This window comes from Alligator sinensis, unplaced genomic scaffold, assembly GCF_000455745.1.
Source record: "Alligator sinensis unplaced genomic scaffold, ASM45574v1 scaffold56_1, whole genome shotgun sequence".
Taxonomy (NCBI): Eukaryota; Metazoa; Chordata; order Crocodylia; family Alligatoridae; genus Alligator; species Alligator sinensis.
In genome coordinates this window covers 1699956-1714827 of record NW_005841960.1, presented here as the reverse complement: position 1 = coordinate 1714827, position 14872 = coordinate 1699956, and positions in this window count along the sequence as shown.

Below are 14872 nucleotides of genomic sequence, written 5' to 3'. Positions count from 1 at the left end.
AGCAGGACAGTTAAGGATATGCTTAACTTGCTTAAGCCCTATTGATTTCAAGTTAAGCACATGCTTAGGTACTTTACTGAACAGAGATATGCAGTTGAGGATTGAGCTGACAAGGTGTTATTCTGAATTTTGAACCTTGATAGAAACTAGTTTAGGTGCATAGATACTGTCACTTCATTACCTATCTCTTTAGGAAAAAAATGTTCTCTAAGTGTTATCATTTCTTCCATGAAACTGCTGATGTAGAAGGTACTGATAGATATTAATTTATGAGCTCCTGATTCTGCAAAAAGTGCCAACCTTTTGACAGTGCTGAGCCAAGTCTGTTTGGATTTGTAGAACCTCTAGGCATATAGAAAGGTGTCCATCTGCAATGCTATGAATTTCTGGGAAATGTGCAGTGTCATGAAAATGTGGGGAGAAATGCATATGCAGGCATTAAAAATGCCTGGTTATCCAGATTGCCACAGAATATGGCAAGAGGCTGTACTGCTGTTACTCCACAGCCAAGGACCCAGTGTGCAGAGATCTCAGTGTGTTTTGTCAGGTTTCTTGTCTCAGGAGGTTCCCAAGGATACATGAACAGAGAAGAAAGGTGTGATTAGCTCCCTGCCTGCAGAACCACATCCACCAGGTGGCTCTGCATTCCCTTTATGCTGGAAACGCAGAGGCACAGCACCTTTATTCACAGTTTCAACTGCAAAAAAGGAGTCTTTTATTGTACTTCCACCCCAATGGATCCCTGCCTGCCATGTGCCCTGAAGCTCCATAGCCATATGATTCTATTTTGATTTGATGTTAGCAAGTTATGAGGACACCAAAGAAAATAATCTTAGTCATGAGTTGATTTACTTTCAAATAAATGGAGAGAGAAATGAAGTAGATCTATAGTAAACTTTTTCCCCCCCCCATGAGATACATTTTGACAAACTACAGGAAGTAGTTAGTGATATCGTGTTGAAAGAGGACTTTAAGGAAATGGAGGCAGAGAAGATATAGTATTCTTTTAAGTCCAGTGAAGCAAGTCTGGAGCATGCCCTATTCTTACCAGCAGAGTCAAAGCTTGCCACCACTTCTTCTGAAAGCTCATTCAGGTACCATGTACAGACATAAAGATAGAACCAAGGCCCTGGACATGCAGACTCCAGTTTGCCAACCAGTTTGGTGTAGGCAAGTCCATGGTAACCTGGGATATTTAAGTTGTGAGACACTTTAAAGGGATCTGTTTCATAGAGGATATTTAACCATTTCTGAAAATTATGCCTCTGAAAGATGTTTCAAACTGGAAACCACCAAATTGACTAGTCCCTTGGAAATGTGATCCTTCCTGTATAGCTTACAAACTATATTAAACTAAAGTAAATGAGTTTAATAGGTACAGTATGATCCTGTGTGAACAACTGTCTCAGAGCCTCAGCATGACGCACATGAAAATTATTCATTTCTGTAAAAAGAAAATAAAAATGTGATTGGAAATGTCATGACTAAAAGTAGTATATAAGCATTATTACTTTGAGAGAGGAAAAAAATGGTGTGATTTTTATAAGACAAATTCAAGGCAATCAAAGTGAAACAAGGTTCTGAGATTCTCACAAACAGTTCTCTTTATCATGCAATGAATAGAAACTAGGCCCCATTAAAGTCACAGCCAAAACTCCCATTAACTTTTAACTTCTCTTTAAATTCCTGATGAACTGGGCTTTATATTGGTCTTAGATAGAGATAATGTTTAGATAATCAAGTCAACCTGAAAAATGTGGGGTGTGGTTTGGTGATGCAGGTAGCAAAAAGAGTGAAATTGGCAGTATACTACAGAGTTAAATTGCTGGAAGATTCATAAATAAAATATTCCACTAGAGCTCCATTTAGGAAATCTATAGACACAGATGCAAACGAAACAACTGCTTACTAGTATTAATAAATACATACATTCTCTATCGGATCCTGGATCAGCTTCATCAGCCATCTTCAGACATATGTAAGACGGTCATGGGTGACAATCATCCTTGACGTTACGGGACTGCTGAAGAGACATTCTATAATGTTCTGTTTATAAGTCAACTTTTTCCTCCAAAAGAAATATAAAAATAAAACTTTACTTATATTTGGGATTATCCTATAATTGCCTCCCCGCAAACACACACATCCACTGCACTTTCAACAGTTTTACCTGCAATATAAGTACAAGTAGAAATTTTTGTCAGTGTGGTTTTTATTTTAGTAATTTTAAGTATATTTAATCCTTTGAAATCTTCTCTTTGTTATTGGATTCTCCTGTGGTGTTTTCTTAGGGCAAAAGCAGGTCAAGGTCTTATTTTGTAGTTATCAACTTATATTAGAGCTAAAGCAGTTTTTCCTAAAGCTGAACCTGAAAATTTGGATTGACTTGTAATGGGAACAATATGGTATATGTGGGCAAAAATATACTTTTACAACCATTATATGAAATCTGACTTGAGTAAAAAAATACATTGTTTTCTAAAAGTCATATATCTTGGGGGTTTTTTTTAATGTTCAACTTATAAACTATCATCTTGGTCTACAGAATGTGACATAAAATTGTATTTGGTCTATTATGTTAATGCATGGAAAGAGAAACTCAAGAAACATCATAGAAGAATGCCTGCATTATTTTATGGTCATATAGAGTATAATATGCATTACAAATGTACATTAATTTCCTGTTGGAAACATGTACTTACCTTTGAATGTAAATGGATAGAAAGTCAATACATCTTAATGGACATGCTGGCTCATTTATGGTTTGGTTGGATTTGCTATCTGTCTGTGTTTTTTATTTCCTCCTGTTTGTATTTAGAAGGCTAACTCAATCAACACACTGAAGGGAAATATTGATCTTTTTGGGGAGATTACTTTCTAGTAGACTGAATAACTTTGGAAGGTAAAAAATAACAGTAAATCCTAATCTTTTTCCTAGAGTCCCTGAAATCTGGTCAACCAGAAACTGAACTGTACAAGGAATGCTACTTAGTGATCAATATAGAGTATATTTAAATTATTTTTTATCCTTATTACCAGATGTTGGGGTTTTGTGGGGTTTTTTTCATTCACTTACTGTCTTCCCAAACAAGAAAGGTATTTAGTAGGTGTAAAAGCATATGAAATTGAAGCTATTTAAAGTGAGTATTTTTATTTAAATGATTATTTTTCCTGAGTAGACAAAGCTCCAGAGACATATGTTGACGTAGCTGATCCTTAAAGATTTACATTATGGCCGTGATTTTATTGTCTTAGAGAAATGCATTATTTATACAAAAAAAATCTATTAATTTTGAAACTTTCTATTCTGAACTCACAGGCTTGGAAGCTTAATTGGGTCCTTTTGACCACAAAGACCTCTAGTTAAAACCAATATTGCTGTGCTAGGAATAATTTTAACTGAAAGATTTTTTTCTGCCTCAAGGGAGAGTTATTTGAAAAGGAAAAGAGAACCTTGCTATAACTAAACTGAAGTGATAAAACTACCAGTTAGAAAAGAATACAAGAGAGACGCAAGAAATGTATAAATTGAGATATAAATTACTATAAAATTATTCCCAATATGGTCAAGTTAATCATAATTTCTTTAAAAGATGTAAAACTATTCTCTACTTAAAATGTCCCGAATCAGTCCATTTTTAGCCACCTTCTTAATTTTATTTTCTTAAAATGATTTCTGGTACTTTAATGCTATTTCAGATAAAATAATCACATACATATATTTATAAGTACTATATGTGTATGTGATTATTTAACTGTAATAAAGTTAAAATACCAACAGTCAAAATGAGTTAATGTTTTTTAATTGAATATCAGAATAAATTAGAGTCCATCATTCAATATACAATCTACCATTGCACTACATACACAACTCTGCTAAATTCTTGTTGTATTCTTCTTTCTCATGTGGCAATTGAAGTTTAACTTTTTACTTCTCTGATTTGTTTTAAATGGATTCAAAAACTGTTAAGGACTAAGATTGTTGGAGGAAACAGACCTTTGTTCCTAGTCTTACACTTGTAAGTGAAGGAAATCTCATTGATTACTTTGATCGGGTACTGCACAAAACTGTCACTTATCTTTTCCTCTTTAAAGAAATCCCTTCTATACTGTAAATTCTTGTAATCATAATTTATTTATGAATCCCAGAGAATATTACAAGTGTCAGAAAAAAATCTACTCTTGAAGTCCATACTTAGTCCTTGATTAAACAAAACTTCCATTAAAGCCAAATGGACTTGGGGTAGGTACAGATATTTGAATTTGTCTACAAATACTTTCCTTGTGTGTTCTGTATACTGTAGCACCAAAACTGGAAGTAGTGTTCAAATATGGCCCTCTACACAGATATACATCTGAAAAGATTTTAGGTCAGGAGATATAAAGTCATACACTATCCAGATAGACCTGCCCAGGTGGATGCCCTAAATGACTGGGTGTTTTAGTTATAATATCACTAAGTCCATATTCCAGGGAGACTTTGGAATTCTACAGTCCACCAGTGAATTTGCACTGGGAAATTCCCACTGCCAAATTAACAATCAGTAAGTAGAGATGGACCCAGCCAAACTCTTTTTCTTATTCTCCCATCTGAGCATCTTGAAAAACTGTCTCCTTGTCCTTCTTTATTTTTCCCTTAAATCTATCTTTTTTCCCAGGGTGGGTGCTGACAACAGGAAGGCAGATGGTATGCCAAATTGTTCCCTGTCATACTGGCCACTATAACTACATTGTTGCCTAGTGTTCTCTTAATTGTATTTACCAGTTTCTTTTCTTTTAATTAGGTTGTGAGCTCGTTTAGTCATGTATCATCTTTTCCTGTTTGTTCAGCAAACAGCACAGTGAGATCTGAGCCCATGACCAGGGCTATTGGGTACAAACAAAAAATAATAAGATCAACACATTACATTAAGAATATATTGAGATTCCACATTTGTGATTTCTTCCCCACAGGGAAGTCAGCTTGCAAGGTAGCAGAATCTCTTACCAATTGGCAGAAGGGCAACAGATATCTCACTAAGTGATATCTAAACTGAAAACAAAATTAAAAGCACATTTCACTGTTTTTTGCAATAGGCATAATGGACTCAATGAAGGGCCCCTCTACAGATGCAGGGAAAGGCACGACGGGATCTAACGTACAATCAACACAATCATAGCTCCTGCACTGCCACGCATGCATGGCAGGTGTGACTGTGAGATTACAAATCAGATCCCACCATGCCTTATTGCCAGGGGTGCCAGCTGCAGAAGTGCCTCATGCACCTCCATGGCTGGGAGATCACAGCTGCTGGTCTCCCAACCCCAGGAGTTCATGGGGTTGATCCTCCATGGCTGGGAGCCCAGTCAGCTGGGAGCTCCCAGGATCAGGGTGCACATACCCTTGCTCTGTACCTGAAGCTGGAACCTCTGATCAGCAGCCTCAGGAGCCCCTGGCCACATGTTCAATGAATGATGTGATTGGACGCAGCTACAAAGTTATTCCACATTTCGTGGAATAACTTTGCAGCTTATTCCTCTTTTTATCACACCATTCATTGAACATGTGGCTGCATGACCACTTAGGGCATGATTAAATGTTTAGTCATGCTTTAAGTATAACATGTAGATGGGCCTAGCAGGCCCAACATTTTTCATTATTTTTTATGACAAATTTATAAGACTTAGTTGCTTCACTTCATAGCCTTTCCAGGTCTCAGGCTAATGTTAACAAAACATTTTTTCTCAATTAACTCTTCTACTAGAAAGCTTCTTTTATTCAGTGAAGAGTGTTTTTTCTGCAAAACTGAAGAGTCTGAAATATGATTACTGATATCTCCCCTTCCAGACTGTAGAGGGTCATTCAGCTCTGTGTAAAATTTCTCAAGTCTGCATTAGCATCCTTTGGAGATTTCAGTAATAAGCTGTCAACATTTTCAATTTCAACAATTACCCAAGAGACTTATTCCCTCCGAATTAACCAGGCCAGTAATTTATGGGAATTGTCTTGTTGTTCATATGTTTAGTATTTCCTACACATGAACAGATTTTTCTTTCCCCATCTGACAAGTGCTAATCAAATTGCATTCAGATTTAGTTTTATTTAACTTTATTTGTGCTTGAGGAGATTTTGTTTTACCAACTCATTTTCAAGATGAAATTGCCTTTCTTTTGGTGTCTTCATTATTTTTCCATGAGCACTCCTAGATACTTTAATGAATAACCAAGTGCTTCAAGTCCCTTTTATTACTTTTTATGCATGTTCCAGAATTCAAGTGAAATAGAATATATATTCAACTCTAAAAAAATAAAGCTGGGTATGTTCAATATACAAATAGAATGTAATTTCTCTAGGCCAGTTTTTGTGGTTTTCAAATTTTTTAGACTTGAGGCACCCCTCATTTGACTCAAGGCACCCATCCATCAATTTTGTTAAATGAGCAGCACCACATTTAAAAAACTCGTTATTTGCTGCCGTGCTTACCTCCTTACAGATCGCTGGGCAGTGGGGATGTGGGAGTATCCACACATGTAAGGACCTAAGCCTGCAATTATCTCCTCATATCTCACAGTACCCTTCAAAAGTTCTTATGGCACCCCAGGGTGCTCCAGCAGCCTGGTTGAAAATCACTGCTCTAGGCTATAAGGGCTATAAATAAACTTTGTGCAACCCTTATCAAGCATTATAAGTTCATACCCAAGTTCATAGCACTACTGACGTTGCATATCTGACATACCTGAAGCCCCTTTTCTATTAAGTGGAATGTGAAATATCTATATTTCAGAAAATGACTTCACTTTCATTTTGGGCATTTTTTCCAAACCACCACTCTTGAATATTTTAGAATTTGCCATAGTGAAAACAATCAAAGAAACCCAGACTGACCAGAACATGGAAGTTCCCTTTTCCTAAAACATTTTGATGTTTTGAAACTTTTTTTTTTCTTTTTTGCATTAGATCAAAACAGCCAGCTTTAGAAATTACTTTTGTTTTCCACAGCTGACAGTAGGAGCTTTGATTGAAGCATGATGGTGTTCCTATCAGTATTTGGAACAGTGGTTTTAAATCAGTGATTTTCAGTCATGTACCCTGGCATGCCTTGTGATATTTTCAAAGGTGCAATGGGGTGCCACACAATGTTAGTACTGTTGTTCATGCAAAGGAAACTGGACCTGACCCCAGTTGTCTTTCTTGCCTAGTGCAGGGAGGCTGGACCTGATGATCTTGCAAAGCCCCTTCTAGCCCCTTACAATCTATGAATCTATGAAAGGTGATTCACAAGATGAACCCAGAGATTTTATATAGGAATCTGTAAATTAAAATAAAACACAAAAAACTCTGACCCATTGACATTTTTGGAAGTGTTTGCAACAGAAACATTACTCTATAACTTTTCTGTAGTGAAAAAAATGAATGAAAACTAATATCTGTCATTTTGCAAAGGGAACTAGAGCCTATTGGTGGGGTGGCCTGAGTCTATTGAAGGGTGCCTTGAGTCTAAAAATATATCGAGAAAAGTGGTTCTTAACCTTTTTAAACTCAAGGCACCCCTCATTAAAGATACTGCTCAGGAAATGCCAAGTCTAACTTTCATTAATTTCTTGACTACAGAAAATTAATAGAATAACTCTTCTGTTGCAAAGAAGTCAGGAAGATCACAGCAGGCCAGAATGTTCTTGACATTATAGATTTCTATTTGAAATCTCTGGGTTTATCTTGTGAATCGTATGTAGGTGTTTTGTACACCTAATGGTGCTTGTACACATGACAGGGCTTTAGTTCTTCCTAAAATGAAATGGTGGGTTTTTAATTGGTGGGTTTTTAATTGTGTTGGGTGGTCCTGGGGGGTGCCACAACTGTAGAGGGAAGGGCCAGGCCCTGTGTAGCTCAGGCAGGCAGGCTCCAGGAAAAAAAAGAAAGATCAGGCTCCTCACCGCTTTTTTCTTTTTTTTTCCCTGTCAAGCCTGCCTGCATGAGCTGCAGCCGGGTTGCACACCCCTCTGTGGTGGCAGCACCCCCTGGAACCATCCGGGCCATGTGCTAGTGGGTGGGTGCCGTCTTGGGGGTGCCGGCACCATGGAGGGAAGTTCTGGGGTCCTCTGCAACTGAGGAGCTCCTTGGCCCGTTGGCAGCTTGACAATGGTTGTGGGAGAGGCAGGTCAGCTCCAGCACCCAGTGCACTGTCTCCGCAACCTGAGTTCACCCAGGAACAGGCTGGCTTGCCCCTGGGTCAGAGCGGTAAGGCAGGAGGAATGCAGCTGGGTGTGCTGGCAGAGGGAGAAGGTGGCAGGGATGGTTCACAGGGTGCTGGAAGCCTGCCAAGCCCAAGCTTCCCCGAACACATCTGGGCTTCCAGCGCCCCGTGCACCATTGCACTTTGTTACATAGCAAAGTAAAATACCTCATATGAGTTTTACCTTGCTATGTAACAAAGTCATTTAAAGCAAAATGTGCTGCCAAATGTGAACATCATCACAAAATTAATGTGGAGTACACTGCCAAACGTGTAAACAGCAATGCCATTAAAGTGGTGCAAAAGGGCAATTAGCCACTTTAAAGGCCAATTTTGTTGCATGTACAAGCACCCTAAGAGTATGATTTCTTACCTGTGTCAGTGTAAAAAAAAAAATTAAATGGCACAAATGTGGAGCAAAGAGATGTCCTTACCCTTTGTTGCACCACATGACACCACATGTCAGTGGCACAAAAAAAGGTAATAATAGACACTGATGTTTTATTGCAGCAGACATCTATTATCTAGTTCTGTTTCCCTGCTCAGCCATCCCTATGACCCATGCTGTGGGCTTGGGGCATCAGGGAAAAGTGCCTTCCTGCTCAGCCAGCTCCATAGTGCTGCTGCAGACCTGCACTCTTCAGGGAAGCACGCAGCATTCCCTGCAGCTTCAGACCCGCAGGTCTGGGCCAGTGGAGGAATGTCAGGTGTCCCCCTGCTCAGCCAGCCCTGTGGAGGGATGGCTGATCAGGGAAGCACTTTTCCTTGCTGCCTCAGACTCATGGAGTGGGTCTCGGCCAGTGGGGAAAGAGGGGGGTATCATGTTGCCCCTTGTCCCACACTATCAAGGTCAGGACAAAGGGCAACATGTTTCACTTAGTGAAGTGAAGCATCTGTCCTATGACACATTGCAGCACAGCTGAATTATTTCTAATCTAACAGTGCTAATATTCCCCAGCACCATTAAAGGATCTCACGGTACCCCAGAGAGCTGTGGCCCTGGTTGAAAAACACTGACTTAGAAATATCTCAGGTACCTGGTTAAAAGGTCTTTAACCTTTTCTATTCTGTGTCAAAATGGTTGCCAGATTTGAGGTCAAGAAGGAATTAGGTAAGATTGGCAATAGCAGAGGGGTATTTTTACTTTCCTCTGTGACATGAAATCCTGTTCTTGAGATCTCCTAAGCCTATGTAAAAAAAAAAAGATTCCCTGCTGTTGCAATGACGGGGCCACTAGCAGGGCACTGGCTTGTCTCCCTTACTTTTGAACTGTACCACATTTCAGGGTTTTTTCAGTCTCGTAATGCGTTTGGTCAGTTGTGGTAAGATGCTAGTGTAGCACATTTTAAGGACTTTTTGGATGTGTGACTGCCTGAAAATACCAGAGATCAGACTGCATAATACAAAAACACTCCCTCTGGTTCTGTGTTCCTAATAACTGAACACTGTGGTTCAGAAATTCCACTCCAAAACATTTCTTAATGAAAAATCCACCAAAACAAAACAAGCAACAAAAGTGTGTCTATAAAATGTTGGGTTTTGTGAATTGGCTTGTTCTGTCAAAATGGTCCCAACTATCTTTAATAGGAACAAAGTTGTATGCAAGACAGCATGATCTGGCAGAGAGATTATTGGAATTCTACTTCTGGCTTTTCTCCTCGGCAGCTCTGTTAACTTGGGCAAGTCACTCCAATTCTTTTTCCATCCTTGGCTTTGGGGTGGTTTAGATAGTGCACTGTACATGTCTGTATCTTTTGTAGCCATTGTCTATGAAACAAAAGAAATTTATACAAAACAGGTTAACTTTTTCTGAAAACATTTTTGCAGGAATGTAAATGCAGCAATCATTGATTTCTTTTCTTTGAGGAAGGTAAACGTAGGCAGTGCCACATAGGGACATCTATCAGCTACTCTTGCCATCCCAGGTATCAGTCTTAAGCTGTCACTTTACACCAGTTCCAGAGTGACCTCAGACTAGCATTCAGTAAGGATCTAGATGTTTTATATATGCACATATAAAAATGCTTAAATTAAGAATTTAGTTCCTTTGTTTAACTAACTGCTTCTGTTGCCTCTAGTGCTAAAAGCTGCCTGGCATATACTAAACAGGCTGGCACCTTTTATGTTCATTTTTCTTTATGTGCTATGGAATTTCTGTTATGAAAGGCAGAAATCCTAAACAGGTGGTGGCTTTTACAGTGTCGGCTATTATTCCTTTGTTTTTCTGCCTTTGGCCACTGTTGCGTACCAGATGTATTCTTTCTCCTTGCTTTTAATTAAAAAAATAATAATATGATCTAAACCAGTATTGGAATTTTATGTGCTTACACAAGGTAACAGGCCTTGGCATAATTTTTGCCTCTAGAAGGGTTTAACAAAAGAATTAATAGTTAAATAACAAAAAGGAAATGAGAATCATGCATTATTAGTTTATATGAGAATGTATTTTGAACATAAACATTAGTGATCTTTTTGTTATTTTTATCCATAGGTTTTAGATAAATTCTTTGTCCCTATTTTTCAAATGCAGCTAGTAAAGACTTACAAGCACGGTATGATTCTGTTACATGACTAGGGCTCCTAAGTACTGTGATAAGACAATTAATTATATCTAAAATGCAAATGACTCCTCTTTTACATGGTGGAAGGACTATTAAAGTCAGGAATAGAAGAATCAAGAATTCTACAAACATAGACTTTTTTGACAATAGAATCTATAATCAGGTTTATGTCCTTGCTTCATTTGTAACATTTCCCCCTGCTTAATCCCAAATGATTCAAAGAATTTGCTGTGTTGCTGTAAATTCTGATAGGTCTGCTAGATGCCTCCATTTGAAAATGCCATCATGCAGAGAAACTTAAAGTACATTATAGATATTTCATGTATTTTCCTACCATGACATTTAAGTGTCTCTCTAGTATAAAAATCCACTTTGTCAAAATGACAGCTTGACGGTGCATAAATACCTTTACTCTTTGACTATAATGTTGTATCTGCTGGCTTTGCTCTTGAAATAATTCTTTGTTACTCTCTACAATGCATGGTCAGCTAAGGCTGTGAAAATCTATTAATTTCTATGCATCATCATCATTTACCAGCAACAATCAAAAGAATTCTTAGAAAAACAGAAACAAAGTTTCAATTGTGTTAGGCAATGTGTAGGGCCATAGTACATGTGATACTTAGTATGTGTTAAATGCACTGAAAACATGTGCAGTCATGTATTAAAGCAGTAAAACATGCTTAGTGCACATATATAAGACTTAAATCACTCAAGGAGTAGCTCCAGGCAGTATTAAGTAATACACATGCAGTTATCACTAGACTGCTCCACAGAGCTAATACACGCAATTTGTAGTCCACAAGAACCTCAGGATGCACCAGTTCCAGCCCCACTCCCCAACCCCCCTCCTACTCCATGGGATGGTCTATCCATGCACCAGTACTCTATTGCTCAGCAGGGTGGTACCAAGGGGTATGACCCTGGCTCACAGGGCAAGTAAAAAACCATTGCCACCAGCACTAAGGGCATGAAGGGCAGCTGACAGCAGATTATCTATGAGTGCATTGTGGCCCAGTTGGAGACCAGGGGGCAACCAGCAGAACTGGATTTAATTTAATTTAATTTTAATGCGGATATTTAGTCAGTTCTTCTGGCTTTCAGTACAGTACTTTCAGGGCAGGGACAGCAACCAGGGCTTCGGTGCTGCAAGGACCATTGTCCCCTACCCCAAGAAGATCTCCAGGATCCTTGGGGGATACCATTTTGTTGCTTCCTGCCACACTGCACATTTGCAGGCCAGGTACAGTGCTAGACAATGATAACAATGATGATGGAGTTGCTTCTCCCTGCCTGTTTGAGAATGCCTGTTTTGTGGATTTGTTCCCCAACCAGGTGCTGCCTACTCTAACCCTCACCCAGACCCATTCCCAAACCCAGGCACAGGATGCACAAGATGAGGGCAGCTCAGATGAGACCCTCATTCAGCAGGTGGAAACAGACAACGCTGCACCAGTCATTGATAAGTTTCAACAATTCTGGGGGACTTGGGGACCTGGGGATATGGGTGTGGCTCATAGCTAGGTGGTGATATAAGGTTGAAATGTCTCATGGTTTGGGGGTACCTCTGGGCTCTGGGTGTGGAGAATGCCTCAGGGAAGTGGCTAGATTGGCAGGGGGGGGGGGCGAGTGGTGGCAATGGGTGCCATTTGCCCCTCCCCCTGAAGTTTACCAGAGAGGAGGGAGCATTGTGTTCTATACAATGCAGAGGAGGTTTATGATAACAGAAAAACCACAGTGGCTGATACATTGTATGCTGAGTTGATACATATACAGTAACAACATGCCCCCACATGCAGGGGCATGTGCTTGCAATGGCAAGAAAAGTAGTAGCACACATTTGTGGCACTTTTTTGCCACTGTGCATATCCCTGCACATGCACTTTGGTGTGGAGCAACATGCCCTTAGTTGGGGAAACTGTAATTTCCCCACTCCTCCCAGCTCCCAGCATATTGGATAAGCCAGGGTGCAACTAAAAGAGAGGAGACTCTCTGGCCGGCAGCAAGAGCATCTTCCGGGGAGACCAAGCCTCTGTGTCTGCCAGTGCATGCTCCTGTGGCATGTACCAAGTCCCTTTTTTCATGGCATTTTTTGTTTCTTTGTTTGTTTTGCTACAGTACCTGACTTTTTGTCATTGATTTTGATGGTCAGTTGAAAACAGGCATAGCTGAAGAAGGTTGTGGTCTTACACATTACATTTAATAAGGAACTAAAGCAGCCCTTTTCCAACTGCTGCTTCTTCCTGTAGCTTCCTACCTTCCAACTGGTATGACCAGGTCTAGCTTTTTTTTTTTATTTTATTTTTTTGTCTTTCATGATATTTGTCTATTTTTCTTGCTGTCTTAGCTGCTGAAGGCATCTGCTTTTGGGATGGGAGGGGGCATTTTGTTTTGTTTTTCAATAGATGGTTCCTAGCTCATTTATGCAAGCTAGAAAACAGCTTGTGAAACTTATGGATTATGTTAACTGTAAAGCCAAGAGGCAAATCAAAAGAAGTCCAAACACATGTATTTTAAATCTCATGATTTCTAAGCCCATAGTGATTTTTTTCCCCACTCTTTGACTCAGAGCAGTCATATTTATTTCATACTGAGAGATGCATTTCCCAGTTCTTGCATTGTTGTTACATTAGAGCAGAGTTCTGGGAATAGATTCCTTTTGGAAAAACAAGTGTATTTGTATTCTGGGCTCAACATTAAAACAGCTCTGTGACATAATTTACTTTTTACTGTCCCCTCTATAACTAGATTCCAATTTACAATTCAGGTCTCTGACCATACGCAGACTACTTCTGAAAGTGAGAATAGCATACCATAGACCAATTGCATTTGTAGTCTTCAATAACATTCCTAGTTTTACTGTATATATTTAAGTCCTATTTGCATGGTTTATTTTTTTTAAGTCAGATCAGATCCAAATAACATACTTCTGAAAATAAGAAAGGAAATCCTTGGTATTAAGAAACTGGGTTCAAATCCTATCTCTTTCTTAGCCTTCCTCTGTAATGTTGAGCAAGTCCCCTAACTGCTCTGTTTCTTAATCCCTATCTGTATAACAGAAGGATTAATATAACCGTGGTATGGCACCTTTGGGTGCTTGCCACTTTAAGGGCAGAGGCAGGCAGCTACCAGGTGCCTGATGAGGGCAGCCATTATGGGAACCCTAGGTATATAAAGGCTACGGTTTGCTGCTGCCAGCCCAGACAGAAACATTTTCTGGCTGAGCAGCATGGATCATCTAGAGATGAGAACAGGAGGCTCTTGGTCCTGGGTATGACCTAAAACTGCACACTGCTGGGGGAAGGGTGCTGTAGTGGGGCTTCTAATGGCATGGGATTCCCCAGGAAATGCCAAGCCATTTACCTTCCCAGTGGAAGGTAGGTAGGGGTGCCTTAACCACAGCCCCTACTATCTGATGGGTAATTCAGAGAGCTAGTGGAGTTGTGGGGGGCAGGTATGCCCATGTGTAGGTGCCTGAGCCCAGCAGGGATGCAGATCCTGGAGACCCCAGAGTGGGTAGTATGTAGAGCATTGGGAGGCCCTGCACAGAGTAGGGCTGAAGTCAGAGTAAGCTGGAAGGGCTATGTGTGTGAGAGGGATGAGTATGGCTGTAGTGTGAATAGGCCTGAAGGACAGTCCCAGGGGTGTGCTGAGTAGGGGTGAATGGGAGTAAGTCTGAAGGCCAGAGCAAGGGCCAGCCCCATGAGAAGTTGGTTGCAAACTTGACCCCAGGATGGGGTGTAGTATAGAGTTGTCCAGTGAAGGGCTTGGGGCAGAATTAGCCAAGGATTTGGCACAAGGCAGGACCATGTAGAGTAGGGGAACTCACATGAACCAAAGAACTGCATGGCAAGACCAGTTTGTGAGTAATGAAGCCTAAGGGTCCAAGAGGGGCTGCTCAAGGATGAGCAAGGGCAGTGGAGTGTAGCCCAGTAATGGGTGGTATGCCAGATACCTCCTGTGAGAGGGGGGGGTGGGGGGGTGGTATGAATATGTGGGTGAATGGAGCCTAAATTTGGACTGGGTTTGCTCCAATCTCAGACCAGGGAGAAATATTAATCTGGATGACATCTATGAGGCATGGGCTGCAGTGTAGGG